The 25240-nt window shown below is 44.8% G+C and overlaps 1 protein-coding gene across 1 annotated transcript in view; it reads right to left on the minus strand.

Moving 5' to 3' along the window:
* The window catches only part of TP53I11 (tumor protein p53 inducible protein 11), a 42699-nt gene extending 25017 nt beyond the window's left edge, over positions 1-17682 (minus strand). Inside the window, exon 1 of the mRNA XM_024214597.3 lies at positions 17481-17682. The gene's annotated coding sequence lies outside the window, so the exon portion shown is untranslated. The remainder of the gene's footprint in view (positions 1-17480) is intronic.
* Positions 17683-25240: the final 7558 nt, after the last annotated feature.

Here is a 25240-nt window from a genome sequence, read left to right on the forward strand (position 1 = left end):
AAAAATGAATGCATCATCATTGCTATTATTAGTAAAGCCAATGCACACCCCCATCTCCTTAGAAAAAGCACAGGGAACTTTGCAGAAACGGTGCTGTAGTGAGGTTGCCCTAATTTGCATGCTTGTTGCAAGGGGCCTTAGGAGGTGCAAAATTGCTGGGGCACAGAACCACCCAACTACCTCCCCCTTCTGGCATTCTTCCTGAATGGGGGGCCCCCCTCCTATGGGGGGATAGCCCAAGCAGGTATTGCCTTGTGTCTCCCTCCAAACAGCTGGGGGGAGGGGGGGAGAAGAAGAGAGAAAGAGGAGGGAAGGAAAGTGAAAGCGATTAGAGGAATGGGGTTAGGGCTAGGGAACAAGATAGGGCCAAGAACACTGCAGAAGTGGAAGGGTCATAGGGGGAATATAGGGAGAACATCCTGTCTACACATCTCCAGCTGACATCAATTTCAGGCTGTGAAAGGGTTTTGAGAGAGACAAATTCAATTTTTAAAAAGCCATGGGAAGGAATTTCCCCACAGAATAAAAATCCCCAACAGTCTGTCCTGGCACTTACTGGAAAAGATTGCCAAAGCCCCAGGTTCAGGGAGTCACCTCCTTTTTCTCTAGAGGAGAAGCTATTTGATCTCAATGTTATTGCTTGCTTGCCTGTTTGTAGTCTTGCTCCCTTAGCTCCAAGCTGGGTATTTCAAATCCATTTTCCTTGTTGCAGCAGCTGGGAGATGTGTCCTGGCTCAGGGATTTTATCTTCCAAGGGTTTCAGCTTTCTTATGAGGGGAGCCAGGAAGTTTCCTTCTGATTCTTTCTTACACTTAGCGTGAAAAACTTTTCAACTTCTGATTTGATTTTTTTCTTCTTCAAAAAAGGTGTTCAGTTTCCCCAATAGGAGTTAAAAAGCTGTCAATTTTATTAGTGTCCTTAAATATGAGCTATAATTAAACAGCACCCACGCTGCTACATGGCTGATAATTGCCACCTGCAATGATGTGACAAGCCTTCCAAAGATAGGAAAGGCATCTGTGTCCTATCTTGAATAAACACTTTGTTGCATCTTATATCAGCTTTGCTGAACATGGTATGTGGCACACTGCACATGCTGTGTCATAGGTTGCAAATGCTCTACCACATACACACATGCAGTCACATAACACATGCTGTCCAGACATTTCATACAGTTTAGTCAGTGTGTACATTTTGCCACATCTTACTCATGCTGACACACACCATAACACGTTATTAATGCTCAGTCACGCCTGACAATATACATGCACATGCTTATACATGCAATCACATACACCATACATGATCTGCCACAATAACTTGCTTTTCAGAAAGATTGCCTGACTGCCCCTTGCTACGGCCGAGTGTTTTAACTGTTTTATAAAGTACGCAGGATGCAGTCTGCCAATTCAGCGGCTCCAATTTCTAAGCATTATTTTCATAAGACACTCAATTCCCTGCCATTTCTTCCTCTGATAACATGGTACCTCTTAGCACCGAGCCCACTGCAGCAATCCATCAGCAAGGAACTACTGCAGATCTGATGAGTCAAACTGCATTGCCAGTTTCAAAATAGCTCTAGAATCTGGAGCATCACTTTAATAATTGATTGGACTGCCATGCCAAACAGCACAGGGATAACTGCCTCTCTTGATCCATCAGGCTTGGACTGGGAACTCATACATGGACTGTAAGTCTCCAGAGTTGCTAACAGACGATGATATGGAGAGACAGGTGGGATACAAGCTTCCCTCATGCAAAAATGCATTTAAAATGTACTTCTCTCCAGATACAGTGAGTGGTAATTAGATGACTCAGGTGTCATTAGCAGAATGCTCCAAGTAACAGTGTTCCCCAGGGCACTAGGGAGGGGAGGAAGAGGGGAGAAAATATAATGGAATTTTCACTGCACATGCTCTTCTCCTTTAAGAGCACTAAAAGAGCATGGGATGTATTCCTCTTTCATTTGTTTCCCACCTAGCCCTGCTGTGTGTTCCTAGAGTACATTCCTGGAATCTTAACATATCACCTGTCCTGCAGGAGATTTCTATTAAGTAACATCACACACAAAGCACCACACATGTCTTACAGGATAAGAAGATTTTTAAAAGGGCCAGGACTGTAATCCATCAAAATTCACTGAGAGGGTCCTTTCAGTTCTGCAGAAGAATCGAATATTGTCCAACATTTTGTCTTTTCTCACTTGAGGGAATACATAGGGTCAAATTCAAAGGAATAGCAGGGCAAGATACCATCACAGGTATCTTTAAGGAGAGTTGGGCTCAGCCTCACCTGTGATAGATCAGCTACACTCCCATCCTCCCAAACTGATCCTGACCAGCTGAGGATTAGATGGTCTGGATCAATTATTGGGAGCAGCTGGGAAGGAGTTGGGTGATGTCCCTAAAAGGCTGGGAGAACTGACTGGCCTTGGAAGGAGAGACTAGTTAGAGAGAAGAGGAGGCAGACAGAGATACAGTCTAGGGGACGGATGCCAAGGAAGAAGCCCAGAGGGTCAGTAGGCTGGGAGGCAGGGCTCTGTAGAAAATGGGGAAGAATTCTGCAGACAACTGAGCCCAGGAAGGGTAGTAGAATTTGTTTCCTTGTTTTGGACTTGGGGGGGGGGGGGGGGGGGGGGGAGAGAGAGACACACACACACACACACACACACACACACACACACACGAAGAGCCTAGGTGGACTGGAAGACCTTGTGTTTGTTATCTTTAACTTGTCCAAAAGCAATGATGTCAAACATTAGTTCTACCACCTTCTAGCATACCCAACGAGCAACATGACTGGAAGACCAAGTCACCCTTCCTGGCCACTAAGGCTTGAAGGTGGAATGGGGTGCAGTTGCTGCAGTAGCAGGTCTTGCCATGAGAGGATGATTCCAGAATGGTGAGTCCTGTCACAATAACCTTCTAAAAAATTAGATAGAAAAAGTCTGAAACAGGGTATTAACAGTGTTGTAGCTGTTTGGGTCATTACTGGAAAAGGTTGAGAATCATTTTACAATTGGTAGCCTCAAACCTAATTTGCTTTTGCCTTCTGTGACCTGAAAACAATCCAGTTTTCTTTCTTGAATTTATATCCCAGAATCCTTTATGCCCCATTTCCTAGAGTACTTTGTAGTTTCAATTTAAAAAAAGTGCAGAGGGCTCAGTTCATTGAGCCACATGTGATAAGTCTGCATATTCACTGCATATACATATTGATAATTTCACACAAAATATAATTGATGCATCCTTATGAAGTTTTGACTAGTATATCCAGCTATAGCCATAGTCAATGAAGCTAATTATCACTGGTTTGCAACATTCAGAAAGCTTTCTGATTGTGAAGGAAGGCTAGAAAAAAAAATTCTGATCTACCCTGGGGTCATGACCAACACTGAGAACAGTTGCTTTAGAATACTGTAGTGTCACTTAAAGGTATTCTCAGGTTCACGCTCTTTAAATGTGTCATTCTCCCATTTTTCTACCTCTAAATGGAAAGAGCTCTAGTGATATTTACAAAGACTTGTCACTTCATAAACATTGAATGGTGATCATCACTCTCCCATGTGTGGCCAAGTGTGTGTTCTGGCCCAAAAAATTGGGTAGCGGGAGTAAGAGTTTAACCAAAATGTTACAAGTGTCAAGCTTGGTTGCCCTTTCAGACCTCAAAGCCACAGGTCCATAGTGATTTTGCATCATCCCATCACTTAAAGGCTCTCAACCTTTCCAGTCTACTGTACCCTTTCTGGAGTCTGATTTGTCTTGCATACCGCCACATTTCACCTGACTTAAGCTACTTGCTTACAAAATCAGACAAAAATACAAGTGTCACAGCACACTATTACTGAAAAATTGCTCTCTCATTTTTACCATACAAAATAAATTGATTGGGATATAAATACTGTATTTGTATTTCAGTGTATTGTATATAGAGCAGTATAAACAAGTCATCATTTGTATGAAATTTTAGTTTGTAATGACTTCGCTAGTGCTTTTTATGTAGCCTGTTGTAAAACTAGGCAAATATCTAGACGAGTTGATGTAAACCCTGGAAGACCTCTGAGTAGCCCCAGGGGCACACATACCCGTGGTTGAGAACTACGGACTTAAAAGTCCTAGCCAGATGTCCAGCAGCCTTGTGGCTTATCCCGCTGTTGAATGGAAAATACCCCCTTCAATGAAATAAAATTTTGTAGCCCTAATAGGTCCTGAGATTAGACCTTAAAAAAATCATGTCTTAGCCATTGGAAACTCGCTTATATTACTCATGAGTAATGAGGGCACATCCATCCCAGATTAGGGTAAATAAAAATCATGTATATGATGTATAGGAGATGGCCCTCAGCCCCCTGGTTTGAATCCAAATCAAACCTTTCCTTAAATTCGGGGGGGGTATTTGAATGTGGGGTTTTAATTTTGGCCCATTTCTAATTACACATACTGGCATTTAGATACTGTACTATGGTGAAAGCATATTGGAGATTGTAAGATGATACAGGCTGAATTGTTGCTCTATAACTAAGATTGAGATCTATCCCCTGATATGGCCCCTCAGTGTGGAAGACTGACCGGCATCAGCTTTTTTTCCTGGCCCTATTAATTCCTCTGCATGCCAGGTTGTTTTTTGTGGGGGGTTGGTCACCTGCAGTGTGGTAACATGCTCTTACCTCCTCCCTAGACCACTCAACAGCATTAACCACCAGTCATCACTCAACTACAGGTCTGAGGCTGATCACTCCCTTGTGGCTTTTTATGCACAAACATGACATTTATATACACACACATAGCTACCTTCCGCAAGCTGCTTTGTAGAAAGCAGTGTGGAGGCAGCAGACTGACAACTACTGTCTGAGGACTGGGACCAGAAGGTGTAACTCAGTTTCTCCTCCCCACCAAACACACCCACCCAAATCACTGCACCTGGTCTGTAGCCTGTCCCCAGCTGGTGAAATCACCAATCACATTTCTGACACCATCATGGTTTCTATGGCAACAGGCTGATGCTAGAAATGTCAGATTTGAAACTTGCTTGAGAGAGCCCAATGAGGGAGGATGGATTCCAGGATGGGGGTGGGAGGGGGAGAGAGGACTTCTGATGGTGCAGAGAGAGCACTTCAATAATTCACAAGCTCGAGGAAGCAAAATGAAGTGAAACTATTTGAAAGCAGTTTCCAGTCTATCCTTTTATTTGGGTTCTATGGGGGATGGGGAGGGGAGAAGGCGACTCAGCAGAACATAGTCCTGCAATATCCAATAGATCAGCAGAGTGTGACATGCAGTCATGCTCCCTGAGGCCTTTTGAATAGACTAGTATTTTTACAAAGACACACAGTGTTTAGTGGATAGAGCAGGGCACTTGGAGACAGGAGACCTGGGTTCTATTTCTAGCTCTGCCACGGACTTGCCATGTGGCCATGGATAAAACACTTAGCCTCCCCATGCCTCAATTTCCCCACCTTTAAATTGGAGATAATGCTATTGATTTGGCTCCCACGGGTGCTGTTAAGATTAAAGATCTAAAGTTCTTTGAGCTGTTCAGAATTAGAGAATTGTGCCACATTGGATTAATCATGTTATCTAGTTGATAGTCTGCTTATGGTATAATCAGTGCTTCAGAGGAAGGCTAAAAACCTCCAGTGGAGTATCTGGCTAACTATACAATATTGATCAAAATCCGGGAAGTCCCTTCTGGTCTCTGACAATCAGCTTATGCTCTGTAGCTGGAGATCTGATGTCTCTTTACTTGCTACAGGCAGAAAGATCAGAAGTGAATAGACCTATGCAAATAACTGAGTTTTTGGTTCTTTGACCATTCCAAAAATTATTTTGCTGAAACCTTTTCTTTTTAGGTTGACCCAAAAAAATGAAATTCATGTTGAGTAAAATGAAAGATAGATCTGAAACATTGTTTGAATTTAAGTAAAACTGAATTCAAGTGTTATTTTAAATTGGGGGAGGGAGTAACTTGTGTTGAAAGTGTCAAAAAACATTTTTTTTTTTAAATTTGAGGTTTTAACCAAAACAAATTTGAAAAAAATTTGGTATTCATGAAGTGTTTTGGCTGACTTGAATCTGCTTTTTTTGTGGAAAAGAGTTCCAGGTGAAAGATTTTGCCCAGCTTTAGATGTGATCTTGGAGTGCAAGTAGGAATAACTTCAATATGAACTTCAGATATTCAAGAAGCTCTTTGAAAATTCCCTGCTGTCTGGATACCACCTATAGTTGCCATAAAACTAACCAGGCCATACATATGTCAATGTGGTCATGTGACACAGGGATGGCATAGTGCGGATAGGACCACAACTAACGAACTCACTGGTGATATCAAAGTATTAGGTCTTTCCCATTCAGCTCTTGACAGTCAGTTTAGAGGTAGCCACGTAGCCTGTGATCATGGTAGTGCCCACTCAGCAGCTGATGCAAGACTGACTTTGCTTTTACTTGCTCTGCTAAATCAGGGAATATACATGGTGTGTGCATGCACACCTGACAAGCTGTTAACTCTAGTATTATACACAGATCAACAAAGCTCTGGACTGAAATGTGACACTTAATCTTTTGATTTCATAACATGCATCAGCAGCAATGGGTATTCAGAACACAAGCACCTTTTTAGAACAGTGTTCATCAGGAAAAGAGAATAAATGGAAGGAACCTGTATAGACTGAAAAGGGCAATGCTGCTTATACTACCAGAGGGGTCTTCCCACACCTGCAAAAGGCTAATGCAAAGTCCATATATGGAATAGTCAAGAGAGTGTTCTTGTAGCAGTGTTTCAAATGTATATTGTTATTACTGCCTAGAAGCCTCAGACATGTTGATGCTGGGGCCCTGCTGTCCCATTCACTATGTTCTAATGGATGATCCTTGCATCATTCATGCATTTGTCAATATGGATTCATACAGCAGGATAAAAAGTGGGATGGTCCTTTCTGTTCTACCAGATGTCAGTGTAGAACATGGCTCCTTAACAAGCCTTGTTTGTCCAAGTGTGGAAGGAATAAGATGGCTAGATCTAAGGAATTAGATTAAAAAAAAAAAAAGCAGCCCAGAGGGGAGCGGAGATGTGGACTCATTCCCAGGTCTGTCTCCCTTTTCAGACCCCATGGCTAGCAACATCATGCTCACATCCAAAATGATTTGGGAGATAATCCCCCATACTTGACCAGAATTGCAAAGATCTCCCCACCCCACTCCTCATCCAGTTAAAACATCTGAAGGTTTAAAGTTTTAGGTGTGAGGAAAGGGATACATTACAGGAGAAGCCTCAGGTAAAGTGTGGCAATGACATGCACACTTTTGACTTGTCCTTAGGACACTAAAATGCCAATCACTGTGTCTTGAGGATGGCCCTTCCTCACAGGGATTCCAAGTGCCACCCATTCCACATGGATGATAGAATCATCCTCAGAGAGTGCTGTGGTATTGGAGGGGGATTCTCCAATGGATCTCTACTAGCACTGGAACTGACAGGTCATCAGACTCAAGCTTAGTGGGGGGCGGGGGGGGAGAGAAGATGGAGGTTGCTAGATGCCTCTTACACATCAGGGGTTATTGGAGGCATCTTTCACGTTTCCGTACCTGAAAACTCCACCTGCTGTGAACACAAAGGCATGAAGGAAATAGTGTCACCATACAGAAAACGTTCTTCATTGGCAGAATACTCCTCTTTCCAATCAGGAGAAATGGGAATCTAAGGGCATGTCTACACTACCGCTTACATTGATCGAACGAACATTGCTCAGGGGGGTGAAAAAGTCCCCCTCTCTCCCCTCAAGCAACACCAGTGCTGCCAACATGCTTCCGCTTCTCGTTGAGGTGGAGTAATTATGCCAACGGGAGAGCGCACTCTCTCACTGGCATAATGCATCTTCACCAGAAGTGCCATAGACTTCAGTTAATCCTTCCCTTGCTACCTTTTCTGTGGCTTCAGATAGCGTCAGCCCAGTGAGTCATGTTATCTGTTTTCTCTCATCTAGCTCCAAATACTTGTCAGGCACCAACAAAAAGGTGGCAATGTAGTATTTGTTTGCTTTGTGCTGTAGATGGGATGGTAACTTGATTTACTCAAGTATCAGAGGGGTAGCCGTGTTCGTTTATAAGGTGCCATAGGACTCTTGCTTTTTACAGATCCAGACTAACAGATGTATTAGAGCATAAGCTTTCGTGGGTGAATACCCACTTTGTCAGATGCACGTGGTCACCACATGCGTCTGACGAAGTGGGTATTCACCCACGAAAGCTTATGCTCCAATACGTCTGTTAGTCTATAAGGTGCCACAGGACTCTGTTGATTTACTCAGGACATTTTAGCTCAGCTACTTCATTCATATATCTGGATAAGATCAACCATTAATCCATCCTGATTCATTGGCACCAGCTGGGATGGGAGTCAAAGAAGGGGCTCATCAGATCTGACCCAGGATGTGCTGTGCAACTGTTTAGTGCCAAGATTCTATCCAGCACATTAGAATGTACACACAGCTGTGCAGATTGTGTTACTGTTGAGCACAGGAGAGTTGTATGTCATACCTGAGCAAGTGTCCTAAGCCCTATATTGTCATCACTTCCAGAGTCTCCACTTTCACTTCAAGTGCTAAGGGCCTATGCTTTGGCAAAGTCCTATTCCCTCTATCTTAAAGTCCTGAGTGACTATAGCTCTATTATTACATAGTCAGATTTTTTTCCAAATTTGTCCACCATATTAGGTGTGGCCCTTGAGTTCCTGGCAAACTTCCAATGCAACCCTCAGCAGGGCAAAGTTTGTGTGTTCCTTTAAGCAGCATTTCCCATAGTAATTTCTGTTCCAGGGCACAAATATCCTGGACTTATTCTTTACTCACATTGCAAAGCCTGGGGATTTGCCAAGCAAACATTATCTGGCTCCTCAGGAATCAGCAACACAAGTTCCTGCACTTTTACTCTGGTCACTGGGGAGGATAGTCAGAGCCTTGTAGTTCACTGGTGTACACTGTGTATTACCCTTCCGCTGCATGGCACGTAATTAAAGGGTGAGTGAAGGATATTCAAGCTCTCGCTAAGCCCTGGAACTCTGAAATAAACTTGTTTCATAACATACCATGCTCTCTGGAATGCCTTACTTTTTAGTGATTGACTTGTCTATAACACCTTTCATCTTTAAGGACCCCCAGAACTCTTCACCTTTATATACAGTATTGAAGTGTCCAGCTCTACAGGGGAATATGGCAACTTTTAATGCTGTTTCAGAATGCTACCTTACTTACATGCCCCCTCCCCCGTTACTGTAGTAGATGAGTGCTTCACAATCTTTAATCCATTTATCCTCAACACCCCTGAAGTAGCTAATAGATTTTCAAGATCAGAGGGCACCATTATCACCTAGCCCAGGGGTTCTCAAACTGGGGGTTGCAAGATGGTTACATGCAGGGTGTGAGCTGACAGCCTTACCCTGGCCATGCATGGGGCCCCAAGCCCCCATTAAATTACCCTCCCCCCCATTATTAGTTTATTGGGGGGGGGGAGGAGAGAGAAGAAGAGGAGATCATTGCAGTCAGAGGCTTACTGTGTGAAAGGGATCACCAATACAAAATTTGAGAACAACTGATCTATTCTGACCTCCTCTATTAACCTAGCCATAAAACTTTCCCAAAACAATGCCTAGAGCACAGCTTTCAGAAAAACCTCCAATTCGGATTTAAAAGCAGTCAGTGATGGAAAAATCCACCACAACCCATGGTAAATTGCTCCAGTGGCTAAAATCACTCACGGTTATAATATTTCACCTTTTTTCTAGTCTCCACTTATCTAGTTTAAACTTCCAGCCATTAGATCACGTTATACCTTCCTCTGCTAAATTTAAGATCCTCTTATTAAGTATTTGTTCCCCCTGTGGATACTTAGAGACTAATCAAGTGACCTCTTAACCTTCTCTGTTAGGCTCAAAGAGCTCCATCTATTTTGCTCATCACTAAAAGGCATGTTTTCCTATCCACTAATCATTCCCATGGTTCTCCTCTGAGCCCTCTCCAATTTGTCCACAATTCAAGAAGAATATTGGTAATAGAACTGGACACAGTATTCCAGCAGCAGTTGCACCAGTGCCAAATACAAAGGTAAAATAACCTCCATTTATGCATCCAAGGATCACATCAGCCCTTTTGACCAGTGTCTCACTGGGTGCTCACATTCAACTGATTCTCCACCAGCACTCCCAAATCTTTTCTAGAGTCACTGCTTCCCAGGATAGAGTCCCCCATTGTATAAGTATGGTCTACATTCTTTGTTCCTAGAAGTACACATTTAGCCATATTAAAATGTAACTTGCTTGGTAAACTGGGCACAAGTAAATGAGCCACAGTGCTCTGTATCTGTGACCTGTCCTCATCATTCACCACTCCCCCAATTTTTGCATCAGCTGCAAATTTTAGTGATTGCTTTCTTCCATGTGGTTCAGCATTAAAGAGCATAGAGCCAAAAACCAATCCCTACGGAACCCCACTAGAAATACATCTGCTGGATGAGTCCCTGTATACAATTACATTGAGACCTATCAGTCAGCTTTTAATCCACTTATGTGCCATGTTAATTTTATATCACTTATTTTTAATCAAAATGTTGTATGGTATAAAGTCAAACACCTTACAGAAGTCTAACATCTACACTACCACCTTTATCAACCAAATTTTTTTATTTTTTCTGAGATTACATTCGACAGGATCTGTTTTCCATAAGCCTGTTTTGACTGGCATTTACCTTCAATTCTTTAATAAAGTGAGTCCCATATCAGCCTCTTCATTATCTTGCCAGGGACTGATGTCAGGCTGACAGGCCTAGGATTATCTAGGTCATCCCATTCACCCTTTTTAAATATTCACATTGTGCCTCAGTTCCTCATCTGAGGGTATAAGTGACTGTCCTAAGGTTATCCTGGAAGTCTGGGGCAGAGCTGAATGTGACCCCAAATGAATAGTGTATCCAACTGAATCTGCAGATGGATTTTGAGAAGCATGAAGATCTGAGTCAAAAAATATACCCACTCCCTATAATCAAACAAAGCACAAGGGGATCTTTTAGTGACAGTAAATAGTCAAGGCCTAGGATTATTATTTCATATACAAGATGGCACCTCTAGCAACACTATGCCCCTTAGTGCTACAGTGGTTCCTTGACAGAGCTCTCAGTCAGAGGCAAATGTACCAGCTGCTGAGTCACCAACATAATTTCTCAAGATCTGAGGGTTTTCTTTGTAGGCCTCTTATTCAGCTACTGAGCTAGCCTCATACTGCTGACTCTAAGGGCAGACAGGATTACAACCTGAAATGGCATGGCTGCAAGCCCTGTGCCCGTAGCAGGCACTGGGCCAGACTGCTGTCCCTGTCTGGCTTTCCCCTTGCAGCTGCGTATGTCACAATTCAAGATACCTTGCATGTGGTTTATATTTAAAACAGGAAGAGGGATTTCTCTATGGTGTTAAGTAACAGAAGGAGGCTGCATTCTAATCTCCCTCTTAAATGCATAACCCCTCAATCAGGCTGCTGTTAGCAAGTCCAAAGGGACACACCTGTGTGCACAGCTGCATGCAGTCACATAGTCACCGACCCCACCACAGAACATAGAACTGTTGCTCAATTTTAGGATCAGTTAACTCAGACATACGAGACTGAGAGAAATCTATAGTCCAGATTAAAATCCCAGGGCCATTCAATGAAGCCCATAGTGATGATGGGTGTCCCAGTCTCCTTTCTGAGCTTGGCCCAGTAAATTCAGGAGCCAAAGTTCATCCCCCCCCCCCTACCTATACAACCTGGTCTTTGTAGAAGAAACTATTTGCACCTTTCCCAGACCATCCAAGGCTGCCAGTGGATATACAATTCACCACAAACACTCTTTTCCTGATCTCTCTGCAGCCCTTGCTGTGAAGCTGGCCCTTTCCCCTTCTCTTGATGGCGGATGTCACCAAGCTTCTACCCCACAGCAACATGAAAAAAAAGAGGAGACCAGACAGCATGTTCTGGCACAGTGAGCAGAGGGTTGGGACTCAGGAGGCCTTGGGAAAGTCACTTTGCCTTTCTTCCTTGGTTTACCCCTTTAAAATGGGAATAACCCTGACCCATCCCTAGCTTATGGATGGATTAGTCAGTCATGTCTATCCAGGAATTTGACTAAGTAGGCAGTTCCATGTTATGGATATTTCCCCAAGGAGAAAGTTAATGATTCATGTGACTGGAACACACAGGTGTCATGACTGGTCGCATGGAGAATGGGAAAGAGAAATGCATCTCCATTATGAAACAGAGTTTGGTCTAGTGATTTGAAGCAGAGATTTCAGAGTTGGGACTATCAAGTTCTTATCCTGACCCTCTGTGTCCTCCAGTGATGGGAAGTGACTTCCTGTGCCTCACTCTCCCAATCTATAAAATGGGAACAACACTAACTGGCTGCACAGAGGGGCTGAGACACAATTAGTCTGTCTTTATAAAGCTCTTTGAGATCTCAAAGTAGAAGGCACCAGAGACAAAATTACTACTAATGTTGCTGAATGTGTGAAAGATAAAGCCCTGAAGTTCCAGCTTGGTTTTTAATCTTTACAGATAACTTCACCCATAGTGCTAAGAGACAACTCTGATGGCCTGGGGATCCCTAGTTAGTTCGGCATCTAGGAACCAAGGAAAAAGCTTAACTTACAAAAGAAGTTACAAGATTCCATTTATCAGCAGCTTGTATCTCTGGTCCTCTCCTAGGGCCATTTTTATCTGCTCCAGAGACACAAGCCTCCAAGTGTCTCTTTCCAAAGATTTGTTTTTATGCTACTATATTTGAAATGTGAAAATAATATCTGCTTTCTATAAATAGTATCCCCATAGTGCCAAGACCTTTCCTGTTGGTTTTAGGCCTCCCCCCCAAAAAAACCCCACCACCACACACAACTCCAAACAATATTTTTTGTTCATGTGTGTATCTTCCAGTGAAAGGGAAAGAGTTAAAACAAATGCAACAGCAAAGGAAAAAAATACAGGCACAAAAGATGTGCAATACGCTATCAAAATATCAGTCTCACTGGTCTGGGATCATTCCTGCTATTCCAGTTCAGAGCAATGGTCCACGTCATTCCATAACTTATCAGTCATTGGTCTGCACAGTGTGGTATCCTGCCTCTAGCACTTCAGAGGCTCCATTCAGAGATTGGGACCCTAATGTGTTAGCTGCTGTACAAACACATTGGGGCACAGACTCTCTTCCCAAGAGCTTGCAATCTAATGCTTTGGGGTGGGGAGGAACACCCCATAAAATGCTCGACTCGTGCTACACTCTTCATAGGGGCTGGGTATGGCAATGGAGAGTCCTTCCTCATCTTATGATGTTCAGAAAGTGAGGTGGTGTAAGGGTTGACTGCCTCAAACTCTTATTCACTTCAATGGGAGCTCCTGGTGCTCGAAGTGCACAAAATGCATTTGGCCCAAAGTGAACAAAATGTGCACTAGGGCCTGCTCCAATGCTCAGTGAAATCAATGGAAAGAGATTTTGCTTTGGATGGGACCTAAACCTCAGAGCTATGGGTTTCATCTGTCTTTTTTGGCTGAGCTGATGGAGATATTTTAGTGGGGTTCCATCTCCCATGTGGCCAAAGGCACGTGGCCCCAAACATGCCTGTGGAAAGGCGCTTCTGCCCAGAAGGCTCCTATCCCTACAGTCAACAGGTCATGCCATGGGCTGCTGAATGGAATGAAGTTTCTTTGGAGACAGAATGAAAGACATCCTCTTTCCTTCCTACCAAAGAATCTCAACCCTCCCAGAGTAGAGGTCTGCATGAAAGTGCTGTGAGGAAAGAGGAGCCCTGCCCCAGACTAGCACGGAGAGAATAAAAACAGGGACATGATTTGGAAGTGACTGCATTATACTCCTTTTGATTAAAATCATCTTACTGATCCCCGGGCTCTACAGAGCAGGGAGGGTGTCAGTACTTAGTATTTGTGAGAGTGTATTTTATATAGTGTATCTGCACAGAGTTTTTATGCGTGCTTTCAGCCTGTTCTGGTTGGTTAAGTCACCTCCATAGCGAGTAAGGATTTTAATTTCATTTGACTTCAGGGCTTTTCTGACAAGCTTCCTCTTTCTGGGGAAAAATCACCCTTTCTAAAGCGTAGTGGTAATTTTTTTGGTACCTTTCTTCACACGAAGATCTTGAACTTTATTATGTTGCAGTCTCTGATTCTAGCTGAGCTACTAAATGTTACTTCTTGAACCACTGCCTAGGTGTCTCTTTAGAACGAAGGCAAGAATGGCCTCTCCCCTTATGTGCACGAATGGCACAGCAACACTGCAGTGAGACACCCATGGCTGACCCATGCCAGCTGACTTGGGGGCTCTTTAATTGCAATGTAATCACTTGGGCTCAGGCTACAGCTTTAGCTCTGGGACCCTCCCACCTCACAGGATCCTAGAGCCTGGGCTCCAGCCCAAACATCTACACAATTAAACAGCCCCACAAGCTGGCACAGGCCAACTGCGGGTTTAATTACAGCTTAGACATGCCCTAATGTCTCAGCATCCAGCAGCACTGGTGGTAGTTCTAGTGTAGAGGAAGCATTGGCAGCTGCTAGCTTTTTTTACCACCATATCCTTGAGGCCTGCTCTGTGCAGTTACAAACGACCCAGTGATTTAATAGGTGCAGACCAATGGGAGCCATGTCTACCTTAGCACTCCCTGTTGTTGAGATAGGGAGAAATTTTTCAGGAGGGGTGGGGGGAACCCACACATGTGGGCACATAATCCTAGGGACCTGAAGAATGAGACAGAGGTCTTGTCCAGACTTTAAAAACAAAAAAAACAAAACAAAACAACCCACACACACCAAGTCAAGCAACCTTAACTTGATTGGAAACCCCACCTAGCCTGCCATTAAACACGAACACTAACTCTCCCAACTTACCCTTCTAAGGGCTGGTCTATACTTAGCCGCTAGTTCGGCGGCTGGAAATCGAACTTCCGGGTTCGATTTATCGCGTCTGGTCTGGACGCGATAAATCGAACCAGGAAGTGCTCGCCGTCGACTGCGGTACTCCAGCTCAACGAGAGGAGTACCGCGGAGTCGACGGGGGAGCCTGCCTGCCGCGTGTGGACCGCGTCTGAACCGCGGTAAGTTCAAAGTAAGGTATGTCGACTTCAGCTACGTTATTCACGTAGCTGAAGTTGCGTACCTTACTTCAACTTGGGGGGTTAGTGTAGACCAGGCCTAAGACAGAGCTAGTGTTGGTGAAGAGTTCCTACACTAGGGCAATGGGGGCCACATGAACACCTAGAAAGATCTTTAAATCTAGCTGCATTCTTTCTGCCTTGGACTTCAACCTCCTCCAGCGTAACAAATAATCCCCATAATTTTCCCTGCTTCCAGGCAGGCAGGCTCAACTCCCCTCTTTTCCTCATCCCTCACATTGCTATATTCTGCTGCTGCTTCCTTTAACAGCTTTGAAATCCATCCCTGCTGCTCTCTTGCTCGGTCCTATGGGTTCCTTTTCCACAGGCTCCCAAACAACCCCCTAGCTCTCCCACTACAGAGCATCCAAAATACCAATGCCAAAATTAGCTGTGACTAGATCACACAGACCCCAGCCTCATACAAGTCCCTCCACTGGTTCTACATCCCCTACTGCATTTATTTCAAATGTCTGCTCTGTACAGCCTACATCTCATCTGTGGTCACCTGCCACTTCCTTATTTGGACCCTGCACCTCCCTCTTTCCACCAATTCCACAGTGTTGCATGTTAACACCAGCTGAAGACAATCTTGGCACCCAAGAGCTGACCACCTAGGAATTAACAGGATACCGACTGTGCCATCCAAGCAAGGCTCACACAGAATAAGGTGGTTCCTTTCTCCCTCTATCCAGTCATTCTGTCTGTTATGTTCTTCAGCACCCTGTCTCATGATCAGTTCATATTGGGGCAGGTACCAGGCTTTGCTGCCTATGTAAAGCACGGTGCATACCTTCATTGTGCTCATGCAGATGTCAAATCAGGCCACTATTAAGGGTTCTGCAGGTGAAATTGTCCTAATCAACAATGTCAGCTCAGTGTCCAAATCCAGTTCATTCTCCGACAGCTGGATGAACGCTGAGAAGCAAATGTAAGTGGACTAATATTTTTTGTTGTAAAGGCAGGCAGTGAGTAAGATGCACAGGGAGCAAATATGTCAACAAAAAAAGTGCAATTGATACCAGAGGAGTTGTATCTCTCCAGACACAAGGAGCTCTACTTCCTAACCCAGAAAATAATTACTGCCAGCCACAGTTGTTTTTGTTCACTGCAGGTCTACCCTGTGGCAGCTGTTTGGAGCGGAAGTGTTACAGGATGAAGTGTGCAAGTGGCAGCATGAGTCCAGAAAGGTCACATAGCCACTCACCCTTGGCAGAGACCAGAGAGGGTAACCTCTCCTACATGCCTTTGCAAAGTTTGCATTGGGAAATTTGGAAGTGGCTCTAGGAGGAGAGGAGAAGTTGCTGATTTGCACTGAGACAGAGACTTGAGAGGCAAAATAAACTGTGTATTTGGATTTTCAGATTCTGCAGCTGGGGAGTCTCAAAGTAATGCTATAGTTCACAGCCTTGTCTCTCATTTCACTGATGTTTCCTTGAGACAAACACACAGGCCATCATTACTGTAACAAGCAGCGCAATAACTAGCAGCAAAGGAACCCCCCTACAATTACAGGCAGATTACCTGCTTCCTCACCCACGAAGGGATGTCCCTTTTTCTGATACATGTAGCACTGTCACCTATCAAAATGCAAAGACCCCCCCCCCCCCCCCCCCCAACAACACACGTGTGCATCCAGGTTAAACAGCTGGAAGTGCTTTTCTGATGCTCTTGTATGACGATTACTATACAACCCCCAAAACAATACATTACTACACACATCCCTCCACACACAGAGCACCAATATTTATTCGCTCACGTGAATTTCACACCAATACTTTGAGAGGAATAAGCAGATTGTGCAGCTTTTTTCCCCAAACAAAGATGAAGTGAGAAATCTCAGGGCATTTACCATTACAACGTTCCCCAGGCTATTCGTTACCTAGGAGCAGGAAGTGGCTCTTAACACAAAACCACACCAGAAAAGATTTAAGTTGCTTTACAACTTTCCATCTCCAAAGTCAATGCAAATATTGGGAACGGGGAAGGGGGCTTAGCAAATCCCTCCGTCCACCAACACAAAACAAGCCAGCCGGAGGTACAAAGAAACACAAGCGGCGCAGCAAAGAGACATCAGTGCAGTGCCTTCCCAAGACGTAACCTGTTTGTGTGCAGCATCGTGGTATCTTTTTTTGTTCTGACTCAGGGAAACCCCTAAAAATAGTTTCTGCAACAGGGGCCAGCCAGACCTGCTCAAACTAGCGAGCAGTAAAGAAACATTTTCACAGAGAGAGACCGAGAAATGCTGGACTAGCAATTGGGAAGAGAGAGAAAAGTAATTGCACTGAAACCGAACACAAACTTACAGCCTTAGAGCATGGTCTCCCTGGAGTTGGCGGAGGGGCTGCGTGGTCTATCGAACGCCACCCCCACGTGAAAAATAATTTCCACAGCCAGCCAGAGACAAATTCACATCTTGCTGGTCAGTTGCAGAGACAGAAACTGACTAGACGGAGCGCTCTCAGCCGGGGGCCCTTTGTGCAATCCACACTTACCATAATAAAAGAGCCAAACCTAGCACCTCCTCTACATTACCATATTACACCAATCACACGTCGCATCGGAAAGCAAAACTGCTGTGCTGTTGCCACCCACACGCTGTGGTGATTATGTTAAGAGACATCAGCAGAAAAACGAGCGCCTAGAAATCAAGTCTTCAGGATGCACGTTTACCGTAATTAATAGAGCACACCTCGCACGCTTTTTCAATTTACTGAGTGTGGCACCACACTAACCGAATGCCATAAATATTCCAGCCACATTATTACACTGCTTAGTTTTAGAGAGACAGCGTGAGATTAGCCCATGCTGATTTAGCTTTTACCATAACAGCAGGAATAATGTACCCTTAGCTATGCATTATTTATGTGGCAGTAAATCCTTTGGGGGACTTTGGTGATACAGTATATTAAAAAAGTAAGAGTTATGCTCAAGTCGCTAGAACTCCCCCAGACTGAATTGTAGCCTTTAGTGCATTAAATCAATCTCTCGCTCTCTCACACGCACATACAGAGGACAGCACCTGAACAAAGATCCTACTGCCCCAGTATGTGTCTCGTTCTCCTCACAGTCCAGTTCTGGATTTCAGGCCCCTTTTTTCTCCATCTTGTAGCGTTCTCTCTATCCCTATCAGTATTTCTTCATTTTTCCTCTTGCTTTAGAACGTGTCCCTATCCCATTTTGTAACCACACTGAGCACTTTCAAAACAAATAGCAGCAGAACCTATTATGGCACAAAGCCAAGCTCAAAGCACTCCTCAAACTACCAAAGCAACTCAAGCCCCGTATCATACAAAAGCTTGTGTAAATGGACAAATCTTGCAATATCCTTTGAAGGGTGTGTCAAAACCCTTTCCATGTGTATCAAACATACATTATGAAATGGCTTTAAAGCCAAGGTGCCTGAGTCTTGACTTTGTAGCACCCCCGGGATAGGTCTGTTGCCTGTCTGAATACTGCTCTTCTAATGTACCACAAAACTGAACAGCAAAAACCCTAATTATTCCAGTCTTGTTCTCCCTCCTGCCATCCTCCACAAGAACCTCATTCCTAATCTACAAAGCCCCCTGTTATTCCAGTCTTGGGTCCCCCTTCCTACAGCTCTGTTGATGCACCTTATTTCTGACCTGTAGCAATCCTTGCTATTCCAATCCTGAGCAAAGACTGAAAAGTCTGGCTGCTTGTATTGATTTATTTATTTTTTGTTAATTATGATAGATGTTAGCTCAGTTGAGATCAACAGACTGATTATATTTGCAATCCAAATAAGACTCAAGCCAAGGGCTCCAGACTACTCCACTGTTCTCCCATTCCCCTCCCCCATTCATTAATGTCCAAACTATTTGTATGGAATGTCACACATCATGGATTATTTAGGATTCTAGCAAAAACACAAGGAACAAGAACAAAGAAGTGCATCAAAGGCCCAATTCCTGGGGGTGGGGGACAAACAACATGGTAGCAATGTGAAAATAAATCATTTGTGGAGAATAACGTATCTTGCCTCTTTGCTCATCCTTTGGTTCCACTTACAAAATCCACCAATGAGATTAAATTTTATTTGTGCATTTCTCTAAAAAGATTGTTCGCTCCAAACATAGACTAAAAGCAAATGCCTTTCAGATGGTCTCAAGAGCCCGTTGTAATAAAAGAGAAGAGGGAAGGAAGCTTCTCTTTGGGACTTTGATTTTCTTTTTCACATTTTGAACCCTGTTATACAATTCCCTTTTAAAATAAACCATCAGAAAAAATCCCACAAAATTGTTTCAGTGGAATTCATGCAAGTGAAAAGGGCTGGATTGACCACCTTAGAGACTGCAGCCCTCAGAACAGATCGAGCCAGGGCAGCAGCTGGGCACACTTCCCCATGCTAACCACTATCAATAATTCTCAGTCCTGTCCTGGTGGAAGACTCCCACTATCATATCCAGCAATAGGGATGTCTGGGGAGCTAGTCAGATGCTTTTTAATTCTATTGCAATACATTAGAATAGGGGAGATGGGGGGGGGTGAGACGGAGGGGGGACATAATGGGGAAATGATAAAAGTGTTCTAACATTAGAGGCAGTTAGCATGTCGTCTCTAGGGATCAGTAGAAAGCTCCATTTCTATAGCCAGTTCAATCCTTAATGTCCCTTCTGAGACTTCCAACAAGGTGACATCATCATGCCAAAGGAGCTGGTAGCTTTTGTGATTTGCACACTTACTCACTGGGAACTGGACTTAAACTCTCCCAACCCACATAGGCCAAAGCTAGTTAGACCATGGAATTTCCATTGTATGGAAACTGACATTTTGAATTTTTTTTTTAATTCTAAACTGAAACAAAAATCTGAAATTTCCCATGGAACAAATGCCAGAAAAAAGTCAAGTCAGAACCATCAAGATATTTCATTCTGATCAAATCAAAACATCAGAATATAATACAAAATATATATATTCAAAACAAGATGAAACATTTTCACCTTATTGAAATGAAATGTTTTGACATTATCCAGACAAAATTAGTTTATTTTTTATCACAAATTTAGCTTAAATCCACACATTCCGGGAAAGCATTTTGATTGAAAATCAATGGGCCCTAGGCTCCTAAGTGCCTAAATATCTTTTGAAAACGGGACTTAGGTACTTTAGAAAATATTGTTCCTGTACTGGATTTGACTCCATAACCAGGTCTAAAGGTCAGGCCAGGTCTAAACCAAAAGTCAGGTCAACACAGCTACATCACTCAGGCTGAGAAAAATCCACAACCTGAGTGACATAGTTAAGTCAGCCCTCACTGTAGACAGCAATGGGACAAAGGAAGAATTCTTCCATCGACCTAGCTACCATCTCCTTGGGGAGTGGATTAACTACAGCATTGGGAAAACCCCTCCTGTTGCTGTAATGAGTGTCTACACTGAAGCAGGACAGCAGTGCAGCTGCAGTGCTGTAGTCATACCACAGCAACATTTCTTGTGAAGACATTGCCTGGTATGTCTACACTACGAAATTAGGTCAATTTTGTAGAAGTCAATTTTTAGAAATCGATTTTATATGGTTGATTGCGTATGCCCACACTAAGCACATTAAGTCAGCGGAGTGCGTCCTCACTACTGTGGCTAGCATTGACTTACGGAGTGGTGCATTGTGGGTAGCTATCCCACAGTTCCCGCAGTCTCTGCCACCTATTGGAATACTGGGTTAAGCTCCCAATGCCTGATGGGGCAAAAACGTTGTCGCAGGTGGTTTTGGGTACATGTCGTCAGTCGCCCCTCCCTCCGTGAAAGCAACGGCAGACAATCATTTCGCGCCAGACACCAGGGCGAGTAGAAGAGCACATCAAGGCGCACTGCGCATCAGAGAGGCTTTGAAAACCAGTTTCATGACTGGCCAGGCTTCGGTGTGACAGTTGTGTGTGTTTCTCCATGATGAAAACCCGCCCCCTTTGTTGATTTTAATTCCCTGTAAACCAACCACCCTCCCCCCTTCGAAATAAAGTAATTATTGTTTTGAAACCATGCATTCTTTCTTTATTAATTAAAAAAAAAAAGAGATAACGGACAAGGTAGCCTGGGTGGGGTTGGGGAGGAGGGAAGGACAAGGCCACATTGCTTATTGGAGCCACACTAAAAATCAAACTGTTTGAATGACAGCCTTCTGTTGCTTGGGCCATCCTCTGGAGTGGAGTGGCTGGGTGCCCAGAGCCTCCCCCCATCCCCCCAGCGTTCTTGAGCATCTGGGTGAGGAGGCTATGGAACATGGGGAGTAGGGTAGGCGGTTACACAGTGGATGAAGTGGGGGTCTGTGCTCTTGTTGGTTTTCCTGCAGCTCCAACAGACGCTTCATCATGTCCATTTGCTCCCCCAACAGACACTTCATCATGTCCGTTTGCTCCCCCATTAGCCTCAGCATCGCGTCCTGCCTCCGCTCTTCACGCTCACTTAATTCTTTCCTGGCCTCTGCCACTGAATGCCTCAATGCATTAAGCTGTGTCCTATCAGTGCGGGAGGACTGCATGAGCTCGGAAAACATGTCAGCGCAAGTGCATTTTTTTTCGCCTTCTAATCTGCGATAACCTCAGAGACAGAGATGACAGCGGGAGCATAGAAACAGTCTATGTTCTACGATTCTGGGGGACTGCATGGTCACCTGTGCTGCTGAGTTCGCCACGCTGACCAAACAGGAAATGAAATTCAAAAGTTCCCAGGGCTTTTCCTGTGTACCTGGCTAGTGCATCGGAGTTCAAAGTGCTGTCCAGAGCGGTCACAGTGGAGCACTTTGGGATAGCTCCCGGAGGCCAATACCGTTGATTTGCGTCCGCACTACCCCAAATTCGACCCAGCAAAGTCGATTTTAGCACTACTCCCTGGTTGTGTGGACACATTCATTTTTAAATTGACCTAACACAGCTAAATTCGACCTAACCCCGTAGTGTAGACCAGGGCCAACTCTGAGGGCACGTCTACACTTGCAAAGTTACATCGCCGGCAGTTACAGTGCCACTCAGAGGGCGCCGAAGGAAAACCGCTGTTGTGTGTTCACACTAACAGCTGCCTGCGCAATAGCGTGTTCACACTTGCGGCACTTGCAGCGGTATTCGGAGCGGTGCACTCTGGGCAGCTATCCCACAGAGCACCTCTTTCTCTTTTGCTGCTAAGACTTGTGGGAAGGCGGAGGGGGTCACGGGGCATCCTGGGTCCTGTCCCAATGCCTCGTGATGCATTGCTTCGCATCCCAGCAATCCCTGTGCTTTTGTCCACATTTGGTGCCATCTTTCAACGGTTTGTGTACTGCGCACCCTGCCCTGCCTCTTTCTGGCTGCAGGAATGGATCCCGAGCTGTTGACCGGTATGCTGCTCGCTCTGACCAACACATCACGAGTGGCAATGGAGTTATTCCTTAAACTACAAAGGCAAGAGGAGTGCGACATTGATCTCGCCATGCATACTAGCTACGACACGAGAATGCTTGTGGCATTCACAGAGGTGCTGACCACAGTGGAACGTCACTTTTGGGCTCAGAAAACAAGCACTGAGTGGTGGGATCACAGTATGATGCATGTCCGGGATGACGAGCAGTGGCCAATAGGAGCACTGTAATCACCACGGTGTCTACACTGGCACCACAACGCTGTAGCCCTGGCGCAGAAAGCTTTACACCTCTCATCGAGGTGATTTTTTTAGAGCACTGCATTTGCGCAGTTTCTACGCACTAAGTGGCTTGGCAGTGTGTACACCTCGGGAATTAGTGCGCACAAACTTGCCAGTGTAGACAGGGCCTGAGTCAGACTGGTGGTTAATCTCAAAAAATAGTTATGAGAAGACCAATGATAATAATGTGTAAACTAGTTTGCCAGTACTTCTCATCTGCATAGCAGTGTAATGTTATAAGGATTGTAGTATTTAGATTTGTTCACAGCAAGATTAATTAATATATGCAGTATAAAGTCACCTTTACAACATTTGTATCAAATTTGTGAGACTAGAGGCTAACCGTGTGATTTATTATTACTCTCTGGTATAAAGGAGACCATATACAATTCTGAGTTATCAGCTCACTGTTCCTCTGGGAACGGCATCAGATGCATTAAATCAAGCAAGGGAGAGGAAGAAGTAAAACATAACCTCCTGAGTCAAGTAGAGGATGGAGGTGTTGAAAACAGTGATGTAGAAGAAGGAAAAGGGAGAGCACTTGGGAGAGAAGATATGGCTTTTGGTTTTGGCTGATGAGGATACTTCAGAGAGACAGGCTAAGATAGTGGATTGAATGGAAAGAGGCTGCTGATCAAAGATGGAGAGGGAGATGGTGTGATTAATCATTATAGAGATGATAGCTAAAGCCATATAAATGGGTGAGATTGCCCAGAGGTATAAAATAAAGTGTAAAAAGCAGAAGGCCAAGGACAGGTAGCCTTTGGTGTACAGCAGGGGTGGGCAAACTTTTTGGCCCAAGGGCCACATCTGGGTATAGAAATAGTATGGCGGGCCATGAATGCTCACAAAATTGGGGGTTGGGGTGTGGGCTCTGGCTGGGGGTGCGGGCTCTGGGGTGGGGCCAGAAATGAGGAGTTCAGGGTGTGGGAGGGGGCTCCAGGCTGCGGCAGGGGGTTGGGATGAAGGGGGGAGTGAGGGCTCCAGCTGGGGGTGCGGGTGGGGATGGGGATGAGGGGTTGGGGGTGCAGAAGGGTGCTCCAGGCTGGGACCAAGGGGTTCAGAGGGTGGAAGGGGGATCAGGGCTGGGGCAGGGGATTGGGGTGCAGGAGGTGGGCAGGGGTGCAGGCTCTGGGCAGCACTTACCTCAAGCAGCTCCCAGAGGCAGCAGTATGTCCCCCCTCCGGCTCCTACATGGAGGCGTGGCCAAGTGGCTCTGCACGCTGTCCTGTCTGCAGGCACTTGGGTTGGGGGCAGCGTGCGAAGTCCCCTAGCTGCCCCTACACATAGGAGCTGGAGGGGGGACATGCTGCTGCTTCCGGGAGCTGTGCGGAGTGAGGCAAGCCCCTGACCCTGCTCCCTGGCTGGAGTGCCAGAACGGGGCAAGCTCCGGACCCCGCTCACCGGTGGGAGCTTGAGGGCCGGATTAAAATGTCTGGAGGGCCGGATGCGGCCCCCGGGCCATAGTTTCCCCACCCCGGTGTACAGCAAAAGTGGGAATGGGGAGTAGGACACCCCAGAAGAGACAGTGAAAGAACAGTCTGAAAGGTAGGAAGAAAAACAGGGAGGAGAATGAACAGGAGTACTTGTGGCACCTTAGAGACTAACAAATTTATTTGAGCATAAGCTTTCGTGGGCTACAGCCCACTTCATCAGATGCATAGAATGGAACATATAGTAAGAAGATATATATACACACAGAGAACATGAAAAGGTGGAAGTTGCCATACCAATTCTAAGACGCTAATTAATTAAGATGAGCTATTATCAGCAGGAGAAAAAAACTTTTGTAGTGATAATCAATATGGCCCATTCCAGACAGTTGACAAGAAGGTGTGAGGATACTTAACATGGGGAAATAGATTCAATTTGCGTAATGACCCAGCCACTCCCAGTCTCTATTCAAGCCCAAGTTAATGGTATCTAGTTTGCAAATTAATTCTAGTTCAGCAGTTTCTCGTTGGAGTCTGTTTTTGAAGCTTTTTTGTTGCAAAATTGCCACCTTTAAGTCTGTTACTGAGTGACCAGAGAGGTTGAAGTGTTCTCCTACCGGTTTTTGAATGTTATGATTCCTGATGTCAGATTTGTGTTCATTTATTCTTTTGCATAGAGACTGTCCGGTTTGGCCAATGTACATGGCAGAGGGGCATTGCTGGCACATGATGGCATATATCACATTGGTAGATGTGCAGGTGAACGAGCCCCTGATGGTGTGGCTGATGTGATTAGGTCCTATGATGGTGTCACTTGAATAGATATATGGACAGAGTTGGCATCGGGCTTTGTTGCAAGGATAGGTTCCTGGGTTAGTGTTTTTGTTGTTTGGTGTGTGGTTGCTGGTCAGTATTTGCTTCAGGTTGGGGGGCTGTCTGTAAGCGAGGACTGGTCTGTCTCCCAAGATCTGTGAGAGTGAGGGATCGTCTTTCAGGATAGGT

Source organism: Terrapene carolina, unplaced genomic scaffold, assembly GCF_002925995.2.
Source record: "Terrapene carolina triunguis isolate 2854851 unplaced genomic scaffold, T_m_triunguis-2.0 Scaffold96, whole genome shotgun sequence".
Taxonomy (NCBI): Eukaryota; Metazoa; Chordata; order Testudines; family Emydidae; genus Terrapene; species Terrapene triunguis.